Genomic DNA, 24,769 nt, shown 5'->3' with positions numbered 1-24,769 from the left:
ATATAATTTGGTGGAGAAAGGTTGAACTTGATGGACCTATGTTTTTTTTAACCTATGCAGCTATGTAAAAATATTTTTTTTCCTAGAAACCACCGTGAGGCTATGTGCACACGTAGGAAAAGGGGAGCAGAATTTTCTGCACAAAATCCGCATCTCCTGGCAGAATCCGCAGCCGCGGATTTGCCGTGGTTTTTATGCGGATTTTGTGCGGTTTTTACACGTAATTGATGCGGATTTTCTGCGGTTTATGCCACTACGGATTTTTAACATGGAGGGGTGCAGAAACGCTGCAGATCCGCACAAAAGAAGTGACATGCACTTCTTTGAAATCCGCAGCAATTCCGCACTGATTTTTCCGCACCATCTGAACAGCTTTTTTTTTTACCCCATTGAATAACATTGTACTGTACATCACAGTGCGGATCTGCAGCGTTTCTGCGCGGAAAAATCTGCTGCGGATCCGCAGCAATTCCGCATCGTGTGCACATAGCCTAAAAGAAGTTTTAAAAGCAGAGAAAAGTTAACTTCCAAAGGACTTTAACAGAAAGATGGTTAAAACGAGACAGTCATAATTGCACTATGTTTATAGCATTTTACATAATTTACTTCTAAATATTCTCAGTGTGAGTCTGCCTGTGTGATATATTGCTTCAAGCTGTCGCTGTTTGCTACCTTGTGACTTGTTCTAGCAGAACAATATACATGTTTGTGGTTTTACTGTTGGCTAATGAAGGACAATTTATTAGTACGGGAAGAGTGACGGTCTTATCACTTTACTTACTTTTACACTTTATGCACAAGCAATTCTCCATCTGCCTTATCTATGGCAGCTTTGTCTAAGCATAATTAGCATTTATGGATCTTCAAGCTCCATTTAAAAAAAAAAAAAACACATACATTTTATTGGTTTATAAATAATCCATGCTCTTTTTTAGTATTCTTTGTGGCAGGGGAGAGTGAGAAATATGTTCTGAACAAATGCAGCTATTGAAAGAATCAGTCAATCAGGTCACAATTCATTTACAGAACATATCTGCTGAGATACACAGAGAAATGAAAGACTTTAAAGGAAATAATATGCGTTCAGCATTATGCTTTCTCATTACACTGGCTTTGCTTTTTGGCTTAAAGCAAATTCATTATATGAAGGAACAACATATGAAAAAAAAAAGTAGATGCTCGTAACGCATGTGAAAGGTTTTGAATGAATTGGCTAGAAATTTGTCCAGACTTAACTTTTAGCAAATTTTGTTAAAAGGAGACCTGTCACTCGATTCATGCTGCCCAAACCATGACTGTAAAAATAGATGTGACTAGTCCGGCACCGCCGCCAGCTGACTTCTACCTTCCTTGCTCTAGGTGATTGACAGTTCTCTCTCTAGATGCACACATGTGAGAGACCTGTCAATGAACTAAAGCAGGGCAGGAAGAAACCAACTGGATGCGACTCCGGACTGGTGATGTCTATTCTTATGGTTCTCAGCTGGCTCTTCAAACTATGCTTTTTCTGAAACATGGCAGCATTCCTGAGAAAAACATACCTGTCTGCAATCGTGCAATCAGGCTCTGATTCATATTGACTGTGGTTTAGGTCTCCATCACATATCCGGGTGATTCCTGTACAGGAAAAACCAGTACTGGTAAGATCTGTGGTCCGTGTCCGTGTGTCATCCGTATGTACGTATGTGATATCCGTGTGACATAAGTGTGTCAGTGCCCATGTTTAACATCTGTGTGCCGTCCGTGTGTCCGTGTAATGTATACCAGCACCTGGGAAAAGCAGTACAGTTTGCGTTGATCCGAGATATTAATAGCCTGGGAAGGGGTCAGAGATATTGCCCCCCCAGTCTACTAAAATCAGCCCGCAGCAACCCCAGAAATGACTCACCCATAAGTATTGAAATACACACACAAAGAATAAACTCCTTTTTTGAAATCAAAATCCACACCCTGTGTTAAACATTTTTTTAATAAGAAAAAACTAAGTTATACTCAGCTTATGCCTATTCCATTCCGTTGTAGGCAATTTGAACCCAACAGCTGCTATTCTTGTTCCTTGCTTCCCTCATCCATCTATGTACTGTATAGTGTAGGCAATACAATGGGAGACAGATTAGCAGAGCACTCACGGTTGTGTATGTTTGTGTATTAGATTATCTTCATGCTATATTGTATTTCAGAGTTCAAAATGACAGAAAATAGAAACATTTTACTATGAGATCTCCAATCCATTTCCAGAGGCATACACTTGTTAAAGTGTTAAGTATACTGGAGGAGACGCATGGGGACCCCACTGATGTAGGGGAACTGCACATGCGACTATTTAATTGAGTTCAAAGGGAAGAGGAGACAGTGACCCAGTATATGAATGCCTTAGAGGAGATTCACAATGCTATAACCCAAAAGGATGGTGTGGGAGTAGAGTCAATTGACATAGTGTTACGGGATCAGTTAGTGACTGGAATCTGAGATTCGCTGTTGAAACAGGCTTTGCGGGAACGCTTGCGAGTAAACCAACACATGACGTTTGTAGAAATTGGGGGTGAGGCACGTACGCATGAGCAAGAACATGGGGTGACAGTCACAGTGGCGAAGGTCCAGAGTGGAGAGGTAGCCATGAATGCAGTTGCTGTACCCGGATGGGTAGAAGATTTATGGAAGGAAATTCAAGTGTTGAGGGAAAACCTGATGGAAACAAAAAAAATAGTGACCAAATTGAGCTCACCTGGAAATAATGGTTCCTCGGAATCACCACGAAGCCGAAGAGCATTCAGACAAGATTATCTGCCTACGTGTTTCCTCTGTGGAGAGTTGGGACATATGGCCCAGATGTGCCCACAATGGGGATGGCCTCTCCAGCGCAGTCCATTAAACTAGGAGGCTCCGAGGCTGGGGACGCTGCCCACAGCTGGAACAGCCAGGAAAAAGAACCACAAGTCGCACCAGTTTATTTTCGATGTGTCCTTTAGTCTGGGCTGAAATGGATGAATGGGCTGTCTGTTGTCTGGTGGATACCGTCTCCCAGGTTACTATGATGCCTGAAAAGTATTTTAAAAATCATTTCCCAGAAGCAATGAGACCCAAGTGGGGACAGCTGATAAATTTGACGGCCACTAATCAGCTTCCCATCCCGGTCACAGAGGTGGCATGGATGCAGATTAAGGTATGCGGAAAGGACTTGGGCCGTAAAGGAGTAGTATTGGCCTCTGGCAATACTGAATGTGGATATTCTGTTACTTTGGGAATTAATGTTCTTAAAGAATTCGGGAGTTTGGCTATCAATAAGTCCCCACACATGTTTCAAAGACAATAGAGCCCACAAACACCTCAAAGGAAGATATTTCAACAACTGATTAGGACAGCTCAAGCACAGGAGGCTTCCAGTATGAGAAAGGTGTTGGAAAAAGTGATTATTCCGGCTAACACTAATTTTTAAGTGCCTCCGGGTCAGACCTTATTTTCCATCCCTGTGAAAGCCTGTACTCCTCTGGAAGGAGTGAAAGTACAATTAGAACCAGCTGCTCTCAAAAACCTACCACCAGGGCTATAAGTAGCCCAGGCACTGGCTACAGTACGCAATGGAAAGGTGCTCGTGAGATGCGTAAATCTAAGAGAGGACACACTGACGCTCTCTCCCAGAAGTGAGATAGCACAAGTTGTCGGCATGTCAGAGTAGCTGATATCACCACCAACTGTTCAAATGACAGCAAAAGAAGGAGATCCTTGGACTGTAGCTGTAGAAGCCCAAGTGGAGAATGACCCCTTCCCACAAGAAAAAGGTCAAAGAATCTTAGAACGAATGCGGGTTGAACTAACAGAACTGACACCACAACATAAACAACAAGTGGAAGATGTGCTCGGACAATACCAAAATGTGTTTGCTTTTCATGAGGATGGTTTCGGCTGTACTACTGCAGTCACTCACGAGATACCAACCGGTAACGCCACCCCCATAAGAGAGCATTATTGTCAAATTCCTCCACAGTTATATGAGGAAGTGAAAGGAATGCTCTCACATATGTTACAAAACGGTGTCATCCGAGAAAGTCAAAGCCCATGAGCAGCACCCATAGTCCTGGTATGGAAAAAAGACAGAACCCTGAGATTTTGCGTGGATTATCTTAAACTGAACGCTTGTACTGTCCGAGACTCCTACCCATTATCTTGTATTGGAGAGTCCTTATCCGCCCTGGGACACGCAAGATAATTTTCCACATTAGATCTAGCCAGTGGTTACTGGCAAGTGCCTATGTCCAAACACAATCGAGAAAAAACAGCCTTTATACTACCTATGGGCCTGTTTGAGTTCAACAGAATGCCATTCAGGCTGGCTAACACTCCAGGAAATTTTCAGCGACTCATGGAAAGATGTCTGGGTAATTTGAACTTTGAAGCCACTTTGATCTACTTTGATGATATAATTGTGTATGCCGCCACGTTTGAAGAGCACTTACAACATTTAGAAAAAGTATTAAGCCAGCTCCAGAGACATGGGCTAAAAGTGAAACCATCAAAATGTCACCTATTTCGAACTCAGCTCGAATATCTACGACATGTGGTCTCTGCAGGAGGCATACGGCTGTCCCAGTACAAATTTTGCCCACGCCAAAGACAGTGAAGGATGTCCGGGCCTTCCTAGGGCTTACCGGGTATTTTCGGTGATTTGTGAAAGACTTCACCCGTATCGTAAATCCCATATTAGAACTGCTAAGAGGGGTTCCCGAGCTAAGAACCAATAAATATTGTGGGGTGAACAACAGGAAAAAGCATTTCAGACCTTAAAGGTGGCTTTGACAGATGCGCCTATACTAGCTTATGCTGACTTTACCCTACAGTTCATCTTACATACTGATGAGAGCATGCATGGACTTGGAGCGGTGTTGTCACAGATTTAGAATGGGAAAGAGCAGGTGATTGCCTACGCGAGCTTCTCTGCATGACTCTGAACGGAATCCATACAACTACAGTTAATTCAAACTGGAGCTGCTGGCATTAGTATGGGCTGTGACGGAGACGTTCGCAGAATACCTGTCGGGGTCTGAAGTATTGGTGCGCACTGATAATAACCCACTGGCCCACCTGCAAAATGTTTAGTTAGGGGCCCTGGAACAACGATGGGTGGCCTGGTTGGTTAAATTCCATTAAAAGATCACCTATAAGAAAGGGGCCGAAAACACTCATGCGGATGCGTTATCCAGAGTAACACATGAGAATACCGGAGACAACTGGGATGAAGAACTTGAAGCTGAGGAAGTTCCCGAATTCCGAAACCCTGCCAGGATGTTGGCAGCAATGCAGGAGCAGATAAAAACAGAGTCACAAGAACATGTACTGGGACAGCCAAGAGATGAGAAGGTGAGATGATGAGCTTGCTCGAATTCGACAGTGGGTGACCCTTAAACTGCTGCCTAACATAGATTAGAGAAAAACTCTGTCCCCCAGGGCCTTACAGATTTTACGACAATGGGAAAGATTATATTTGAAGAATGGGCTATTACATCGGAAGATTCAATTGCAGTGAGCCCTACCCTCACTTGGCAAGTGGTGATTACAGAAACACTGTTGCATAAATTAGCCAATATTGACAGAGGGTCTCATTTTGGTATGGATAAAACCTTTCAGTGGCTACAGAAGTTAGTGCATCATCTCCTTCTGAAGACAGAGGTTGAGAAAGTATGTAGACTCTGCAGAGGCTGTGAATTGTCAAAGCCTCCAGAACAGAGGGCCCCAACCCAAACCATGGTGACCTCAGCCCCACTAGAAGTCTTGATTATCGACTATGTGACTGTGGGACAGGCCCATCAAAGTTACGAACACTTCTTGGTAATGATTGCACATTTCACCAAATTTGCTGTTGTGACCCCTACTCGAGATCCGACTGCAGAGTCGGCAGCTCATGCTAGCTGTAAGAACTTTATCCAGGTTTATGGATGTCCGAAGAGGATACATTCAGATTAAGGGGCCTGTTTTATGGGATGAGTAATGGAGGAGTTGTTATGTTTGTATCAAATAGAGAAGTCACGGACAACACCCTATCATCCTCAGGGTAATTGAGAATGTGAAAGATTTAACCGGACTCTCATTCAAATGCTGAGAACATTGTCAGAAGACTGTAAGGCACATTGGCCTGAATTCATGACAGAATTGGTATGGGTATACAACAACCAAGTGCATCGCACCACCGGATACACCCCTTACACCCTGCTTTTTGGCAGACCAGGTAAAGAAGTCACAGAATTAGAGCTGGACCCAGAGGAGAACTACCCACGGATGGGGGTGTCTACCTGGGTACGAGAACACCGTCATCGGCTGCAGACATTACAATATTTGGCAAAGACCCAGTTTCAAGAGATGGAACATTCCGAGATGACTCCTCTGCGAGGGACAGCTCTTCAAGCTGGAGTTCGGGTGTTGGTGCGAGAGAAATGTCCCCGGCATAAACTTGACTAGGGGGAAAACACTGTACCGGGTGAAACGGCGAGTCAATTCTGAAGGACCTGTCTATGAAGTCCAATTAGAAGGAAATGAAGATTCCTCTATGCGCATATTACACAGAAACATGCTCCACCTCCAGAGACTCTGTCTTAGCGAAAGAATAGAAGCCTAAAAGTCTTCCCTTTATCAAAAGTGACTCTGTATAAGGAGAGTGTTTAGAGCTACCACAAAGAGGACTGAAGTGTGAAACCCCTGCAGTTCCTGAAATGGCTGTTCCACTTGCTTTGGGCGCGTCCCACCTCCAACAGATCAAGCAAACCCAGCTACCTAACCAGATTCGACCGAGGTTCCCCAATTATGACGTTCTGAACGTTCTACAGCAGGAAAACCCCTTAACCACTTTTATTAGGAGTATTTTATTTGGCAAGAAATCGTTCAAGGAGTGGTAGAATGTAAATGCCTATTACGAGAACTCTCGCCCATGGAATGGTGAGCACAAAGAGGGGGGAATGTAAGGAGAAGACCCGAGCCAGGCGGATCTTTTCGGTGAAGGGTCCGGACCAACGGGACTGTCACCCAGGTTATACAGGGAAGAAGAGAGCATGGGCAAACTAATAGAGCTGCAGCGCGTGAGAGACCAGGAAGATTTGGTGGGAAGGCAGAGTGTGCGGTTGGGAAGAAAAAGGGGCGGAGCTTCATTAATGGTAAAGAGAAAGGACACATGTCAGGCAGAGACAAAAAGCTCGCTGGACTGAGGTGGCTCCCGTTACATTGAGGTACTAAACTGACAGAGATAGCGGGAGCTGTGCACATACCTTTAGATAGACACTACCGACCACAATGTACCAGGTGTCTGCCTACATCGTGTACTGTGAGGAAAAGATCCCAGAGACAGGACATAAGGGCCCACACACTTAGACGGGTAAATTAGATATCGGCTTTGAGGAGATTTCTTCCGTGTCAACGGAGACAGGTGACACAAGATCTCAGTACGCTGAGGGGAAGAGAAATTGTGTGATACCCGGCTCATCACATACCTATCGATTGCACACCGACCATACTCCAGGGAATCCCCACTGCCGTCAGGAAGATATCCGTCAACGTTAAGAGAAATACTCCAGATCCCGAGGGATTAACACCACCGCCAGGATCAGAGACGTCATTATTCTGAGGATCATAACGGATGTCTATGCATCACAGTTTCGACGCCAATGAACTCTCTGTAATGAAGCAGTTTCCTGAAGTCACCGGTAGTTGAAGAAATCATTTTAGCTATTATATGACTTGCAACCTATGTTTTACCTGGCTTTTGACTCTATCTCTAACTTTTAATTGTCTCTTAACTATTGGGTGGAGACTGGCTGCTATTATGGCTCCTATACACAGTACACAGACATGAGGGATTCCTGCTCTCCTGTCTGTTTGTGACAAAAGCGGCAACATCAAGGATATCATATAAAAGTACTGAGCACTGTAGTTGTGAGTGACCCCAATACTTGGTGAGACACATTTGGTAATAGAAAGCAGTAGCACCATCTGTTTAGGCTAGTTTCACACTATCATTTTGCTGAGCTGCAGACTTCCTCTGTGAAACCCCGCCCACGGCCGCATGTGACCTGCGTACCTATCTTTAACATTAGGTACGCAGGTCATGCGGATGTATGTGGATGCCTCCGCACGTGTTGTTTTGACGCTGCAGAGAAAAAAAGAAATTCCAACCAGCTGCGTTTTACACAGGTCGCCGCATCGTCAAAACAACGCATGTAGAGGCATCCACATACATCTGCACGACCTGCGTACCTAATGTTAAAGATAGGTACCAGGCTGCATGAGGATGTGGGTGGAGCTGAGCGGCTGTGGGCGGGGATTCACGGAGGAAGTCCACAGCCCTCCGCAGCTCAGCAAAATGCTAGTGTGAAACTAGCCTGAATGAGCCTCTCTCTCTCTCTCTGCTTCTCCTTTCTCCTGCCTTATTCTTCTCCATAGAGTTCAACTGACAGGCATAATATGATCCATTAAAGAGCTGGCTCTCTTTTTTCTTTTAAAAAGTTTTATAGCAGTTTTTATTCTGAGGAGATGTGACTTATATGTGCTGTTCCATGTATGTTCTTCTTCTTTTTCTATATATAGTATTTTTCTATGTATGTTGTTATATTTTACTCTGCTGCCACCCAATGGCCTTTTTCCGTATGGCAGCTTGTTATTCATTAATTCTTGTGGGCATGTGTTTCACTTCCGGTTCAGGGGTCAAGTCTTCTCTTCCTCTGGCAGCCATTTCAGTTTCATTTTTTTTTGCTGTTGTGAGTGGACAAGCTTGAACCGGGCTTAGGAAGGCAACAGTCTTTTGACCTCTTGCTGTTCACTCTTGCTGCTCACACTTGCAGTCATACTTGGTGCTACATCTTACTGTACCTTGTCTGCACCTGCATTTCTGGAGAAAGTACTGTATTACCAGTTATACGCTGTATGTCCAGATTTCCAAATAAACAAGTCTGGATTGCACAATCCCTGGTGTGCATCATCTCTCTGGACGCTGAATAGCATTGGTTTTGTCTGCCTCACATCAAGGAAATACTGAAGGTACAAATCTCTCACAACCCTTAACCCCTTTCTGCCAGCTGACGGAATAGTACGTCAGCTGGCAGATTCCCCGCTTTGAGGTGGGCTTCATCGGTGAGCCCACTTCAAAGCCGCGACATGTCAGCTGTTTTGTACAGCTGACATGTGGGCGCAATGAGCGCAAGCGGAATCGCGATCCGCCCGTGCCCATTAACTAGTTAAATGCCGCCGTCAAGTGCTGACAGCGGCATTTAACTAGTGCTCCCGGCCGCGCGGCCGTTGGTACTCGCACCGCTGACCCCCGTCACATGATCGGGGGTCAGCGGTGCATTGCCATAACAACCAGAGGTCTCCTTGAGACCTCTATGGTTGTTGATGGCCGATTGCTTTGATCGCCACCCTGTGGTCGGCGTTCAAAGTACACCTACCTTTCTGCTACATAGAGGTGATCTGTACTTCACCTCTATGTAGCAGAGCCGATCGTGTAGTGCATGCTTCCAGCCTTCTATGGAGGCTATTGAAGCATGCCAAAATTAAAAAAAAAAGTGTTTAAAAATATAAAAAAAATAAAAAATATATAAAAGTTCAAATCACCCCAATCAATTTGCCCCAATCAAAATAAAACAATTAAAAAAAAATCAAAAATTCACATATTTGGTATCACCGCATTCAGAATCGCCCGATCTACCAATAAAAACAAAGGATTAACCTGATCGCTAAATGGCGTAGCGAAAATAAATCAAAACGCCAAAATTACGTTTTTTTGGTCGCCGCAACATTGCATTAAAATGCAATAACGGGCGATCAAAAGAACGTATCTGCACCAAAATGGTATCATTAAAAATGACAGCTCGGCACACAAAAAATAAGCCCTCATCTGACCCCGGATCACGAAAATTGGAGACGCTACGGGTATCAGAAAATTGCGCAATTTTTTTTTTTTAGCAAATTTTGGAATTTTTTTTCACCATTTAGATAAAAAATAATCTAGACATGTTAGGTGTCTATGAACTCGAAATGACCTGGAAAATCATAATGGCAGGTCAGTTTTAACATTTGGTGAACCTAGCAAAAAAGCCAAACAAAAAACAAGTGTGATATTGCACTTTTTTTGCAATTTCATCACACTTGGAATTTTTTTCCCGCTTTCTTTTACACGGCATGGTAAAACCAATGATGGCGTTCAAAAGTACATCATGTCCCGCAAAAAATAAGCCCTCACATGGCCATATTGATGGAAAAATAAAAAAGTTATGGCTCTGGGAAGGAGGGGAGCGAAAAACGAAAATGAAAAAACGGAAAAAGCTCCTGGGGTGAAGGGGTTAATAGTTAACCACACCTCCATTTGCCTCAGGTGGGGACAGAACAGTCGAAAGACTGCCTTGAAGCCCGGCCAGAGGCATCCTTATATCCCTATCCATGTGCCCACACTCTGCCTGCTCGCATACTGCAGTCCTGCTCTGCTAAGAAATCTCCTGCAGCATCACCTCAGACCGCATTGTGCATAAAGACTCTCTGTGTATTATACCACATTGCTGTAGATTGTTGGACTGCAGAACACAACAATTCTCCAAAAACACCTTGGGAATCTTATCAGGGGGTCGCAACTAAGCTGCACCGCGATTTCCAGCCCCCAATTCAAAAGTTTAGTTTCTTAAAGAGACAGCGCACCTTAAATCAAAATGGCCGAAAAGGACCTTACGCAGTTCCCCAATGCTGAATCAGAGCAAACACAACCCGATACTTTCCATTAAGAACATCAGGAAGCAGAGCCCACATCCACAGCAGACGCAGATGCACGACCAGTACGCTCCCTCAAGCCAACATTAAAGGTCCTCGAGAATTACCGTTCCACAAGGGATGAGTTCAATGACAACCTGGATGACCTATGGGAATGAGTCACCTCCCTTATGTCAAGTGTCCAGCGCCCCAAAATGATGCAGCGAGTTTACAGGACACTATAAGACAGCTAGACACGGCCCACAGCAGATACAAGAGACTGTCCACAAAGTACGCCGCCTTCCTAAAAGACTCTAAAATCGATGAAGCCCTATTGGAGTTAAGAAAGGCAGATTCCACAAACAGAGAAAGGGCCGCCGCCATGCAAGACGTCAAAGATAAAGCGGAGCTTCGTATCGCCCATCTGCAAGAAACTAGATCGCACAGGTCAGCCTTGTCTAAACACTCTGTTTGGTCATACAAATCATCCTGCTCAAGAACTTCAGCTCTCAGCGACAGGATCCTAGAGGCCCGTTTAAACGCAGAGCGGTCCAAAGATGTTCATACACAGAAAAGAAAGCAGAAGCAGAGGCAAAAGCAAAGATTCTTCAAACAGAAGTAGAAGCGAAGAAAGAAGAAGCAGAGGCAAAAGCAAAGATTCTTCAAACAGAAGTAGAAGTGAAGAAAGCAGAAGCAGAGGCAAAAGCAAAGATTCTTCAAACAGAAGCAGAGGCTAGAGCAAAGATTCTTCAAACAGAAGCAGAAGCGAAAAAAGCAGAAGCAGAGGCTCGAGCAAAGATACCTCAAACAGAAATGGAGGAAGAAATTGCATTAGCCAAAGTAAAAATAATTGAGCAAGCATTGAAGCATAACCTCGACCCGATTTGCCTGCCACCACAGGAAGAATACGACCCAGCTGTTCGTACCAGCGACTACATGCAGAAACAGATACCTGCAGCGCACACCTTCTCCAGCGATGTTCAAACCAACATTGCTGAAACGTCCAAGTCAGCCCAAGCTATGGTGCCAGTATCGCCCACAACCCCTACAGAGACCAAAGACCAATGCCATGATGCACCCCCTCAGGAGCAGTCATCACTGCAAGACGATTGAAAGGCACACTTCAGCCTGCCTCCACAGTTCAAGCAGCAGTCATCATAATCTCCAGAGGTTAAACCACAACTCAACCCTACAGCGACATCATTCTACCCGGGAACAATTCTCCCTTCCACGCCACACGGCTTATACGCCTGAGGGGTACCACAAGCTAATACGGTAACAAGAAGTAAAGGATAAGACATGTTTGAGTTTGCAAGGTTCATGGTGAGCAGGTAGCTAATCAATACCAGCCTCTCGAAATTCGACGACCGTGTAGAGAACTACAGAGCCTGGAAAGCAACCTTCAAGGCTGCCATTGCTGATCTCAACCTATCCGCGGAGCAGGAGCTCGACCTCCTGGTAAAATGGTTGGGTCCTGAACCCACAAACCGTATCAAGAGTCTTAGGACTGTCTATGTGGGGCAGGCTGAAGCAGGTCTCGCTGCGGCCTGGCAGAGACTCGAAAGAACCTATGGTAGCACTGAAGCCATAGAAAAGTCCCTATTCAAGAGACTGCAGAATGTTCCACGTATCAACCTTAAGGAAGCCCACAAACTTCTGGACTTAAGTGATCTGCTTTTGGAGCTGTAGCGTGCTAAAAGAGACCCTCATCTATCTGGACTGTGCTACTTGGACACTGCCCATGGGGTGAACCCAATCGTCTCAAAGCTGCCACATAGTCTGCAAGAGAAGTGGGCAGTGTGTGTCTCCAGGTATAAAAGGTCACATGATGTCACCTTTCCTCCGTTCATTCAGTTCTGCAAGTTCATCGACCAACAGGTTCAAATGAGGAACGATCCTAGTCTCGACTTCCTGGAGTCTAACATTGCAGCTTCAGCAACACCTTCCTCAAGGTATGAAAGCATCCCACATAGACACAAGGACTCGGGGAACAGTGTAAGGGTCAGAAAGACTAACCTGCCATCACCTGCAGTACCTGCCGATAAGCAGTACACTATTCCGTCGAGGGATAAGTCTTTCAGTCGTGAGTGTCCCATTCACAAAAAAGCACACTCCCTGAACAAATGTAGAGGCTTCAGGTCCAAAACCATGCAGGAGCGCAAGAAAATCCTCAGCGAACTTGGGGTATGTTTCAAGTGCTGTGCTTCATCAGAACACATGGCCAAGGACTGTAAATCTGCCATTAAGTGTGAAGAGTGTCACAGCAACAGACACCCATCAGCCTTGCACCCAGCCTCAGCCACCAGCGATCCAGCAGTCGCAGTTACCTCTAGTCCTGCTACAAGCCATGGCGGGGAGCCACAGAATGACGCCAAGTCCACCACAGCTGTTTCCTGCTCATGCTCAGAGGTATGTGGGGAGAATCAAAGTGCTAAATGCTGTGCCAGGATATGCCTAATTAGAGTTTATCCAGAAGGGCAACCAGAGAAGGCAGTAAAAATGTATGCCATCATTGATGATCAGAGCAATTGATCCCTAGCTGGACCTAAGTTCTTTGAAGCCTTTAGAATCAATGGACCAGTAACGCCCTACACTCTGAATACTTGCTCGGGGCGCAGAGAGACTAGCGGCAGAAGAGCACCACAAGGTTTCATTGCTTCTCCTGTCAATGGAGATGTAGAAATACCCCTATCTATGCTAATCGAATGCGATCAAATATCAGACCAAAGGGATGAGATCCCTACGCCTGGAAGCTGCTTTCCACCAACCACACTTAAGGCACCTAGCCAGCGTTATCCCACCTTTGGACACAGATGCTGAAATCCTACTTCTGCTCGGCAGAGATAATTTAAGGATACATAAGGTCCGCCAACAGTGTAATGGTCCTGACTACGCCCCCTATGCCCAGAGACTTGACTTGGGGTGGGTAGTGATAGGAAATGTATGCTTGGACCGAACAGGAGTCCATTCCTATAAGACTTACGTACGCCGAGACGGGCGCACTGCTTTCTGCAAACCATGTCCTCATCACTATGAGGTGAAGGAAAAGCCTCCAGATCCTGTAGAGCTGCCTGATGTTATCCCTTCTTTCTATGCAAACAACCTGGGAAGATTGGTGTTTCATACCACTAAGGATGACAACAAAGTAGCCCCGTCTATGGAAGACAAGGAATTTGTCAGGATAATGGACGATGAGTTCCTTAGGGATGAGACTAATCACTGGGTTTTTCTCCTACCCTTCCGAGCTACCAGGGTAAGGCTCCCGAACAATCGTGAACAAGCCTTGTCCAGATTCAACTCTCTCCAGCGCACACTAAGCAATAAACCGGAGATGAAAGAACACATCGTCACCTTTATGGGCAAAATATTCCATAACAACCAGGTGGAGCCAGCACCTCTCTTAGTGCTGGTATCTACCCTCATTTGGAGTATATCACTCATGGAAACCTAAGCAAATTAGAGTTGTCTTTGATTCAAGCGCCAAACATCAAGGCATATCTCTCAATGATGTCTTTCTCACAGGTCCTAATCTGACAAACAACCTAGGAGTGTTGATGAGGTTCAGCAAAGAGCTCAGTGCCATCACCGCCGACTTTGAACTGATGTTCCACTGTTTCATAGTCAGAGAGGACCACAGGAATTTCCTCAGGTTCCTGTGGTACAAGGACAATGACCCCAGCAAAGAGATGGTGGTGTATCGCATGCGGGTGCATGTATTCGGGAACAGCCCTTCACCCGCAGTGGCAACATATGGCCTGCAGAGAACCACACTAGAAGGAGAGTCCGAGTATTGAACAGATGCCAGAGACTTTGTAGAGAAAGACTTCTACGGAGATGATGGACTAAATTCTCTACCCACAGAAGAAGTGGCAATTGACCTACTTAAAAGGACCCAACATATGCTGTACCGAGCTAAGCTTAGACTGCACAAAATTGCTTCAAACAGCCTGGCTGTCATGAGAGCCTTTGAGTCAAGTGACCATGCACCTGGATTCAAGGACATAGACCTGGGACCAGACCGTCCGCCTGTGCAGAGAAGCTTAGGCCTGAGGTGGAACCTGTCCGCTGACTCCTTCAGTTTCCAAATCAACTGTGCAGACAAACCATTCACTAAACGTGGTGTCCTGTCAGTGGTAAATAGCTTATATGACCCACTGGGATTCATAGCACCAATTACCATTCAAGGTAAATCCCTTTTGAGACAGCTCTCCGAAACCATCAAGGACAGGGATGCCCCACTACCTCCTGATAAGGAACCAAGATGGGAAACCTGGAAGCAGTCTTTGTGTGCCTTGGATAAAATCCATATACCGAGATGCTACGCTGGAATATCACTTGCTGCTAACACTAGGAAGGAACTCCATGTGTTCTCGGATGCATTCACAGAGGCCATTGCAGCTGTTGTCTACCTGAAGGTGACAGGATCCGCCAATCAAGATCATGTTGGTTTCATTTTTGGCAAAGCTAAGTTGGCTCCCTCCCAAGTCTGACCACACTATTCCCAGGCTTGAACTCTGTGGGACCGTGCTTGCAGTAGAACTTGCAGACTTTATTCAGGATGAGCTGTACCCTCACATACATGACATACAATACTTCAGCGACAGTAAGGTTGTCTTAGGTTACATCCACAACCAAACAAGGCACTTCTACCTGTATGTCAGTAACCGCATTGAGAGAATAAGAAGGTCTTCCAAACCTGAACAGTGGCACTATATCCCATCTGAACTTAATCCAGCCGACCTTGCCACTAGACCCATGTCTATAAATTCTCTTGCTAACTCTTCATGGCTTTCAGGTCCAAAGTTTCTGCTGGAACAGAAGGGAAGTGGATGTTTCCAGGAAGTCTTCAGCATCCAGGATCTGGATGATGATCTAGAAGTCCGCTCCGAGGTCAGTGCTCTGGCCATGAATGCAAAACCAACCTCCACCCTCGGTTGCCAGCACTGTGAACGCTTCTCTAATTGGATGAGACTCAACAAGACTATCGCAAGGTTAGTCCACATTGCAAGATCTTATCACAATTCACATGGAGACAAAGACTGTCATGGTTGGCACGTCTGCCAAAAACCACTCTCTGCTGAGGACATTTCTCACTGTGAGTCACTTATAATACTTTATGTCCAGCAGAGTGTATTCAGTACCGAATGGGAATGCTTATACCACAAACAGCAGATTCCTCTGAAAAACCCAATTGTCCATTTGAATCCACTAATGGACAGCTTCGGTTTGCTGGGAGTCGGTGGTCGATTAAATCGAGCCAAGCTAGGGTTTTCAGCGCAACATCCTTTCATCATTCCCAGTAGACATCACATCACCAATCTACTGATTCTGCACTTTCATGGAAAAACCGAACACCAAGGCAGGCAGATCACAGAGGGCAAGTTACGGTCTGTGCAATGTCGCAATACTAGAGGAAAACAGGTACATCAACAAATGGCTGACCTGCCCTTCGACAGACTGAGTGCCGAACCGCCTTTCACCTACGTTGGCCTAGATGTCTTCGGGCCATGGATGGTATCTGCATGCAGGACTCGAGGAGGTCGTGCCAACAGCAAATGTTGGGCTGTACTATTCACTTGCATGAGTGTCCGTGCCGTTCACATAGAAGTGATCGAATCTATGGACACATCCAGCCTGATTATGGGCTGAAAGGCCACTCTGCCAGGATGAAGGTATTACTCCAAAAGAAATATAAAAAAGCCAGATTAATGTTTGGAAATGCACACGGGACCAAAGACCTTAATTTTTGGAGACATGTTCTGTGGTTTGATGAAACCAAAATTGAACCTTTTGGGCATAATGACCATCGTTACGTTTGGAGGAAAAGGGTAGAAGCTTGGAAGCCTAAGAATACCATCCCAACTGTGAAAGCAGGGGGGACTGCTGCACTTCACAAAATAGATGGCATCATGAGAAAAGAAGATTATGTGGCAATATTGAAGCAACATCTCAAGACATCAGCCAGGAAGCTTGGGTGGAAATGGGTCTTCCAAATGAACAATGACCCGAAGCATACTGCCAAAATGGTAACAAAGTGGTTAAGGATAACAAAGTCAATGTTTTGGAGTGGCCATCACAAAGCCCTGATCTCAATCCTATTAAAAATGTATGGGCAAAGCTGAAGAGGCAGGTGTGAGCAAGGTGACCTTCAAACCTGGATCAGTTACACCAGTTTTGTCAGGAGGAATGGGCCCAAATGTCAGACCAACTATTGTGAGAAGCTTGTGGAAGGATAACACAAACGTTTGACCCAAGTCATTCAGTTTAAGGGCAATAGTACCAAATACTAATGAAATGTATGTAAACTTTTGACTTTGCAGTAAGTAATAAAAATGCCTTTAAACATTCTCTCTCATTAATCTGGCATTTGGCAAAAATAATTATGGTATTCCTAATTGACCTAAAGCAGGAAAGTTTTATTATGATTTCATGTCAGATATTGAGAAAAACATACATATGTGTATTTTTATACAGTGCATGTAAACTTCTGGTTTCAACTGTATGTGATGCCCTTACACTGTGTGTTTTAATCATATTGGGTGGGTGGCTGTGTGGGCATCATATAGTGTGGTGGGGACAAAAAGGGACATTATAATGTATTGGGGCCATCGTACTTTGCGGTGGGGAATGTTGGAGGCATCAATCTGTGTGGGGCCATAATACTGTGAGAAGAGGGCTGTGGGGGCCTCATATAATGTGCGGGGGATAACATACAGTGTATGGGGCTGTAATGACATCATACTGTGTGTTGAAGGCTGTGGGGTCATCATACTGTGTTAGAGTCAATTTGAGGGCTTCATGTTGTGTTGGTGTCACTGTGGTGATATCATACTATGTGGGGACACCTTTCTGTGTTAAGTGACTGTGGTTGCATTATACTGTTTTGGGGACACTGTAGCAGCATCACTCTGTGTTGGAGGCATTCTGTGTTCATCATTCTGTGAATGAGGGAAATATTGCGAGTGAATTCACTGTATTATACTGTGTATTTTTTTTGAGCAATCATACTTTACAAGGGCAATGAAAGGACTATCGTAGTGAGTGAGAATATTAAGGGACTACATTACTGTGTACATGCCGTCATATATGACTCTTTCCCTGTTCTTAAAAATTGGGAGGTATGTCCTCCTGTGACTGTGCCTATGTGTTGTGACCCGTATCGACTCAAATTATTTTTTGGAGAAGATTTAGGGGTGGACAGGGAATGGGGCCAAATTATGACTTTGTTTTTTTGAATGTACTCGTCAATTTTTATGTACATTTTCTAATTACTTCTATGCATAGAAAAAATAAATTGGCATAAATATACAAAACTAGCACTCGGGTCTGGTGTGCAGAGTATAGCTTATAATTTGTAGTAGTCCACTTGGTTGTTAAATAAACTTTTGCTGCCGCTCAAAAACTAACTTTTGTTTTATTTAGCACATTTAAATAATTCACCTTTAAATAAACTATTGTGACAAGTATCTTTCCTCTGGAGTCCTAGTTAGCATGTTAGTGTAATTTCTATTAAATTTATATTCACCATATGGAGAATGTTGTCAATCATTAAAAAGGTGCTAAAATACAAGTATAAAGATGCCACTTTCGATTAGAATCTTACCGAATATGTAGGTCTACCAACATAAGCAAAAGTGACATTTATTATTTAGGGACCCACAAACTAATACATTAAATGTTGAATCTATAATGGGTTTTATAGCAATTATACTACCTAATGCTAGGAAAAGACTCAAAGATCAGTCAATAAACTTCCTAATATATTCATTTAAAGGCCCATTTTTAGATAATCTTAGGCAAATCATGAATTATTATGATCAATTATAATTCCTTAATTTATTTGCTTTGACAGAGCAACCCCAACTCCTTACTCTCTTACCTGCTAGGTGTTAACTATATAAACTTACTGATAATATTCAAATGTAGAAGTGTGAAAGATGTCTATCTTGGCTCAGTAGTTATTTTCTCATTAACCACTGCCTATTAGGGTACCGTCACACAGTGTGACTGCTGTCACACTTTGCAATGTACGACGCAGGAGCGATAATTTCATGACGTATGTGCGATGTAGAAGCCGTTGGTTACTATGCGCACATCGCATACAATATCGTGCACACCTTTGTTACACCATGCGATCATGCCGCCACAGCGGGACACTAGACGACGAAAGAAAGTTTCAAACGATCTGCTACGACGTACGATTCTCAGCGGGGTCCCTGATCGTAGGAGCGTGTCAGACACTGCGAGATCGTAACTATATCGCTGGAACGTCACGAATCGTGCCGTCGTAGCGATCAAAATGCCACTGTGTGACGGTACCCTTACTGGTGCTTATCTAGTGTCCAATGTAAACGGTGCTATTTCATTTTCTTTATATAGTTTAGTTCTCTTGCAGAAGAAAATAAAATAACTTGCAGGTATCACCTAGTAGAAATGGCTGCCCTACATGTCAATTTCTAATTCTTTCAACATGATCAAGGAACTCCTTAAGGAGACCAGATAAGCATGGTCTAACAGGAAACACTCCAGCATGGAGAATGTATTCAGATTAATTTCTCACTTTACATTCATCATGTTTCAAAGGTTGCAGATTGAATTATAAGTTAGTTAACTCTCCAAGAGGGTACTTGTGATGTCAAAGGTTTACAATGACAGAGAGGAGCCAGACGACCTAAGCGTCTGATTTACCCTACTCCTGCACTGATTAGAAGCAATTCACCTTCACATTAAACAGTGCAAATTTCTTCTGCATGGGCTAATCTGCTCAGTTGAGAGCTCCTGGAGTGTTAAAGCTCTCAGCTGTGCACTGTAAGCCACTCCCATCTCCTATATAACTGGGCCCTAGCTAGCACTCATTGTTAGAGCTAGTTTATGCTGCATAGCTGGATGTTGTTGGTTGTTATTGGATAAGGTGTTTGGTGGATTTATCTGTGATTGTTTTCAGTGTGTGTTAATTCCCTTTCTTCTCCTACTCTGATTTAACCCCATCCTCCACTCCCCAATGAATTTCTATGTTATACACTACAGTTCAAAAGTTTAAGGTCACTTAGAAATTTCCTTATTTTTTAAGTAAAAGCACAGTTTTTTTCCAATAAAGTTAACATTGAATGATTCAGAAATACACTCTGTTTATTGTTAATGTGGTAAATGACTATTCTAGCTGTAAATGTCAGGTTTGTAATGCAATATCTTCATTGGCTCATTTCCAACAACCATCACTCCAGTGTTCATATGGTACTGTGTGTTTGCTAACTGTGTAAGAAGGCTAATGGATGGTTAGAATACCCTTGAAAACCTTTGTGCAAATATGTTAGCACAGCTGAAAACAGTTTGGCTGATTAGATAAGCTATAAACCTGACCTTCCATTGAGCTAGTTGAGAATCTGGAGCATTACATTTGTTGGTTCCATTAAACTCTCAAGATGGCCAGAACAAAAGAAATTTCATGTGAAACTCGACAGTCTATTCTTGTTCTTAGAAATGAAGGCTGTTCCTTGTGAGAAATTGCCAAGAAACTAAAGATTTTCTACAATGGTGTGTACTACTCTCTTCAGTGGAGAGCATAAACAGGCTCTAACCAGAGTAGAAAGAGAAGTGGGAGGCCCCGCTGCACAACTGAGCAACAAGACAAGTACATTAGAGTCTGTAGTTTGAGAAATCGACGCCTCACAGGTCCTCAACTGGCAGCTTCATTAAATAGTACATGCAAAACGCCAGTGTCAATATCTACAGTGAAGAGGAGACTCCGGGATGTTGGCCTTCAGGGCAGAGTGGCAAAGAAAAAGCCATATCTGAGACTGGCTAATAAAAGGAAAAGATTAACATGGGCAAAAGGCCACAGACAGTGGACAGAGGAAGATTGGAAAAAAGTGTTATGGACAGACGAATCCAAGTTTGAGGTGTTTGGATCACACAGAAGGATATTTGTGAGACACAGAACAACTGAAAAGATGCTGGAAGAGTGCCTGACGCCATCTGTCAAGCATGGTGGAGGTAATGTGATGGCCTGTGGTTGCTTTGGTGCTGGTAAAGTGTGAGATTTGTGTTTATAGGATGTTTCGCCCCCAGCAGTTTGCCCCCAGCAGTTCGCCCCCGGGTACATTTCATCCCCGCACATTTCGTCCCCAAATGCCAAATGCTTGGGACAAAAAATGTGTGAGCGAAATGTACCCGGGGCGAACTGCTGGGGGCAAAACATCCAAATCCCGAGATTTGTACAAAGTAAAAGGGATATTGAATAAGGAAAACTATCACTCCATATTGCAACACCTTGCCATACCCTGTGGAAAGCGCTTGATTGGAGCCAATTTCATCCTACAACATGACAATGACCCAAAGCACACCTCCCAATTATTCAAGAACTATTTAGGGAAGAAGCAGGCAGCTGGTATTCTATCTGTAATGGAGTGGCCAGCGCAGTAACCAGATCTCAACCCCATTGAGCTGTTGTGGGAGCAACTTGACCGTATGGTACGCAAAAGGTGCCCATCAAGCCAAACTAACTTATGGGAGGGGCTTCTGGAAGCATGGGGTGAAATTTCTCTAGATTACCTCAGCAAATTATCTGCTAGAATGCCAAAGGTCTGCAATGTTGGAATTGCTGGAAAGAGAGCATTCTTTGACAAAAGCAAAGTTTGAAGGAGAAAATTATTATTTCAAATAAAAATCTTTTTTTCTAACCTTGTCAATGTCTGGACTAGATGTTCAATTCATTTGGCAACTCATTTGATTAATAAAAGTATGGGTTTTCATGGAAAACACAAAATTGTCTGGGTGACCCTAAACTTTTTAACGGGTAGTGTATGTGTGAGTATATTTGTATATTTGGTATTTTTTGTTACCTCTGTTCGCATCACCTTGTTAGTTTGGTTGTTGTACTATGGTACACTACTACTCCCTTCTTCCCTGGGTGGGGGAAGAGCACAGACTGAGGGTGGATTCAGGAGCTAAGGCAAGTTACGTATTTCCAAAAATATCACTGGGTATTTGCATGTGTTATGTGTATGTGTATATTTCATATATGATTGTGTGCATGTGTGTAATGTATAAATTTGTATGCATGATGTATTAGCTGAGCATATTTTATTAGACTGTGCTTAACATGAATATGAATGTCAATGTGTATGTATACTAGGGCGGAGCCTGAGGTGGGGAAGACGGTAGGATACAAAGAAAAGTTCTGCACTTGAACACTTCACTATCCTTGTCTGCCCATGCTTGTAAGATCGTTTATTTTTTTCTGCGAGAGAGCTAATATTGATAATTTTTCCGTAGAGCATTGACTATAAGACTCTATACTTTGCTGGTCTCTTTAAAGAGAACCATTGCTTCCACTATATTTTTGGTTATAAAAAGCCCTTGTCTAAGGTTGGATTTATGCTTCTGGAGGATTGCTAACAAATAACTATAAGTTCAGTTTTCCGGATAAGGCATTGGTGTTTAAAAATACTATGCACAAATTTAAAGTTCAACATTTACATTAATTTTGAAGAAATTGTGACCAAGGTGTATAACGTGAATATTATTATAGTCAATAACTTTAAGCTTTTGGTATGGTGGCTGCAAACAAAGAAATAAAACTCCTGCAAGAAACTACTGTATTCTATGATGGACTCATGTACCAGATGGACCCCAAAAGCTATAATTGGATCTATTTGGAAGATGTTCAGGTGGCTTACTGGAAAAAGTAGGGTAGTAATACTAAACTTTTTTTTTCCTGACAAAACTGATGAACTTTGAGATACAGCCTTCTAACCAAGGCTCCGATGAAAGTGTGAACCTAGCCTAAATATGGACTGATTTGTTACCCATTAATGTAAACAAGAATGTTCTCCTTCTCTGAAAGCAAAAATCTTTAAATAGGGAGCAATTGAAAAGCAAAGAATACTATAAAGCGGTAAAATATACTTTTTTCAATGTTATATAAATCCCAAGAGCTTCTGCCATGTAAACAATGGGCATGGACAGCAATTCTATGTCACCAAACTATCACTGCTGCTCAGGAGCAGACAGAAGAGGCCCCCTGTGCAAAAACAGTGAATTGACCCTTTACAATGCAATAATGTGTTTGCGACAGAAATTCCTTGCTGCCTTTGAAGTGGAAGTGGGCGTCTTGTGCCCAGGTTGCACCAATGGTATTTTGTCCCCTGCTCCTGCCCTTACATAAGGTTCGCAGCTGAACAAGTGAGGAGCCTTGAGACTCTGCCTCTACTGTACTGTCAGAAGCATGGGAAGTGTCTGGATTTTCACGGAGCTACACTGTGTGCAGAATTATTATGCAAGTTGTTTTTTGGATCACATGCTACTTTTTATACATGTTGTCCTACTCCAAGCTGTTCAGCTTGAGAGCCAACTACCAATTAAGTAAATCAGGTGATGTGCATCTCTATAATGAGGAGGGGTGTTGTCTAATGACATCAAAATCCTATATAAGGTGTGCTTAATTATTAGGCAACTTCCTTTCCTTTGGCAAAATTGGTCAGAAGAGAGATTTGCCGGGCTCTGAAAATTCCAAAATTGTGAGATGTCTTGCAGAGGGATGGAGCAGTCTTGAAATTGCCAAACTTTTGAAGCGTGATCACCGAACAATCAAGCATTTCATGGCAAATAGCCAACAGGGTCGCAAGAAGCGTATTGGGCAAAAAAGGCGCAAAATAACTGCCCATGAATTGAGGAAAATCAAGAAGCTGCCAAGATGCCATTTGCCACCAGTTTTGCCATATTTCAGTGCTGCAATGTTACTGGAGTAACAAAAAGCGCAATGTGTGCGATACTCAGGGACACGGCCAATGTAAGGAAGCCTGAAAAACGACCACCTTTGAACAAGAAACATAAGATAAATCGTCAAGACTGGGCCAAGAAATATCTTAAGACTGACTTTTCAAAGGTTTTATGGAATGATGAAATGAAAGTGACTCTTGATGGGCCAGATGGATGAGGATCAGTAAAGGGCAGAGAGCTCCACTCCAACTCAGACGCCAGCAAGGTGGAGGTGAGGTACTGGTATGGGCAGGTATCATCAAAGATGAACTTGTGGGACCTTTTCGGGTTGAAGATGGAGTGAAGCTCAACTCCCAGACCTACTGCCAATTTCTGGAAGACAACTTCTTCAAGCAGTGATACAGGAAGAAGTTGGTATCATTCAAGAAAAACATGACCAGCGTGGCTGGCCAGTAAAGGTCTCAAAGAAGAAAAAATAATTACATGGCTCACTTGTTCACCTGATCTGAACCCCATAGAGAACCTGTGGTCCCTCATAAAATGTGAGATCTACAGGGAGGGAAAACAGTACACCTCTCGGAACAGTGTCTGGGAGGCTGTGGTGGCTGCTGCACACAATGTTGATCGTAAACAGATCAAGCAACTGACAATCTATGGATGGAAGGCTGTTGAGTGTCATCATAAAGAGAGGTGATTATATTGGTCACTAATTTTTAGGGGTTTTGTTTTTGCATGTCAGAAATGTTTATTTCTAAATTTTGTGCAGTTATATTGGTTTACCTGGTGAAAATAAACAAGTGAGATGGGAATATATTTGGTTTTTATTAAGTTGCCTAGTAATTCTGCACAGTAATAGTTACCTACACAAACTGATCTCCTCCTAAGGTAGCCAAATCTAAAAAACCCACTTCAACTTCCAAAAATATAAAGCTTTGATATTATGAGTATTTGGGGTTGATTGAGAACATAGTTGTTGATCAATAATAAAAATTATCCTCTAAAATACAACTTGCCTTAAAATTCTGCACACAGTGTATGTATGAGAGACAACAGGTAAAAGAAGAAATACTCAAAATCATTTACATTATTTTTTTAATAATAGTAACATTTTCTGGAGTGTTTCATTAATATAACAATGTCAGTAAAAACTTGTACTTGATGATGAGATGCCTCTTAAGTTGGTTGAATGATGGATCATTATCATTAAATGAATTGCTGACTGTTCTTGCTGGTGAGCTGCATGACTAAATATTCTAATTATCCATTACCTGAAGTACAGATCCTAAATATTTGGTAGGGTTGACATTGAATAACATATAATTTATACTTTTTCTGA

The 24,769-nt window shown here is 43.3% G+C and overlaps 1 protein-coding gene across 2 annotated transcripts in view; it reads right to left on the bottom strand.

Moving 5' to 3' along the window:
- The window catches only part of CDH20 (cadherin 20), a 762,886-nt gene that overhangs the window by 53,822 nt on the left and 684,295 nt on the right, over window positions 1–24,769 (bottom strand). The window lies entirely within an intron of this gene.

The sequence above is a fragment of the Ranitomeya imitator genome, chromosome 6 (genome assembly GCF_032444005.1).
Source record: "Ranitomeya imitator isolate aRanImi1 chromosome 6, aRanImi1.pri, whole genome shotgun sequence".
NCBI classification, from domain to species: domain Eukaryota; kingdom Metazoa; phylum Chordata; class Amphibia; order Anura; family Dendrobatidae; genus Ranitomeya; species Ranitomeya imitator.
The sequence above is the reverse complement of the archived record's forward strand: the minus strand, read 5'-3'. Positions and strand labels throughout refer to the sequence as shown.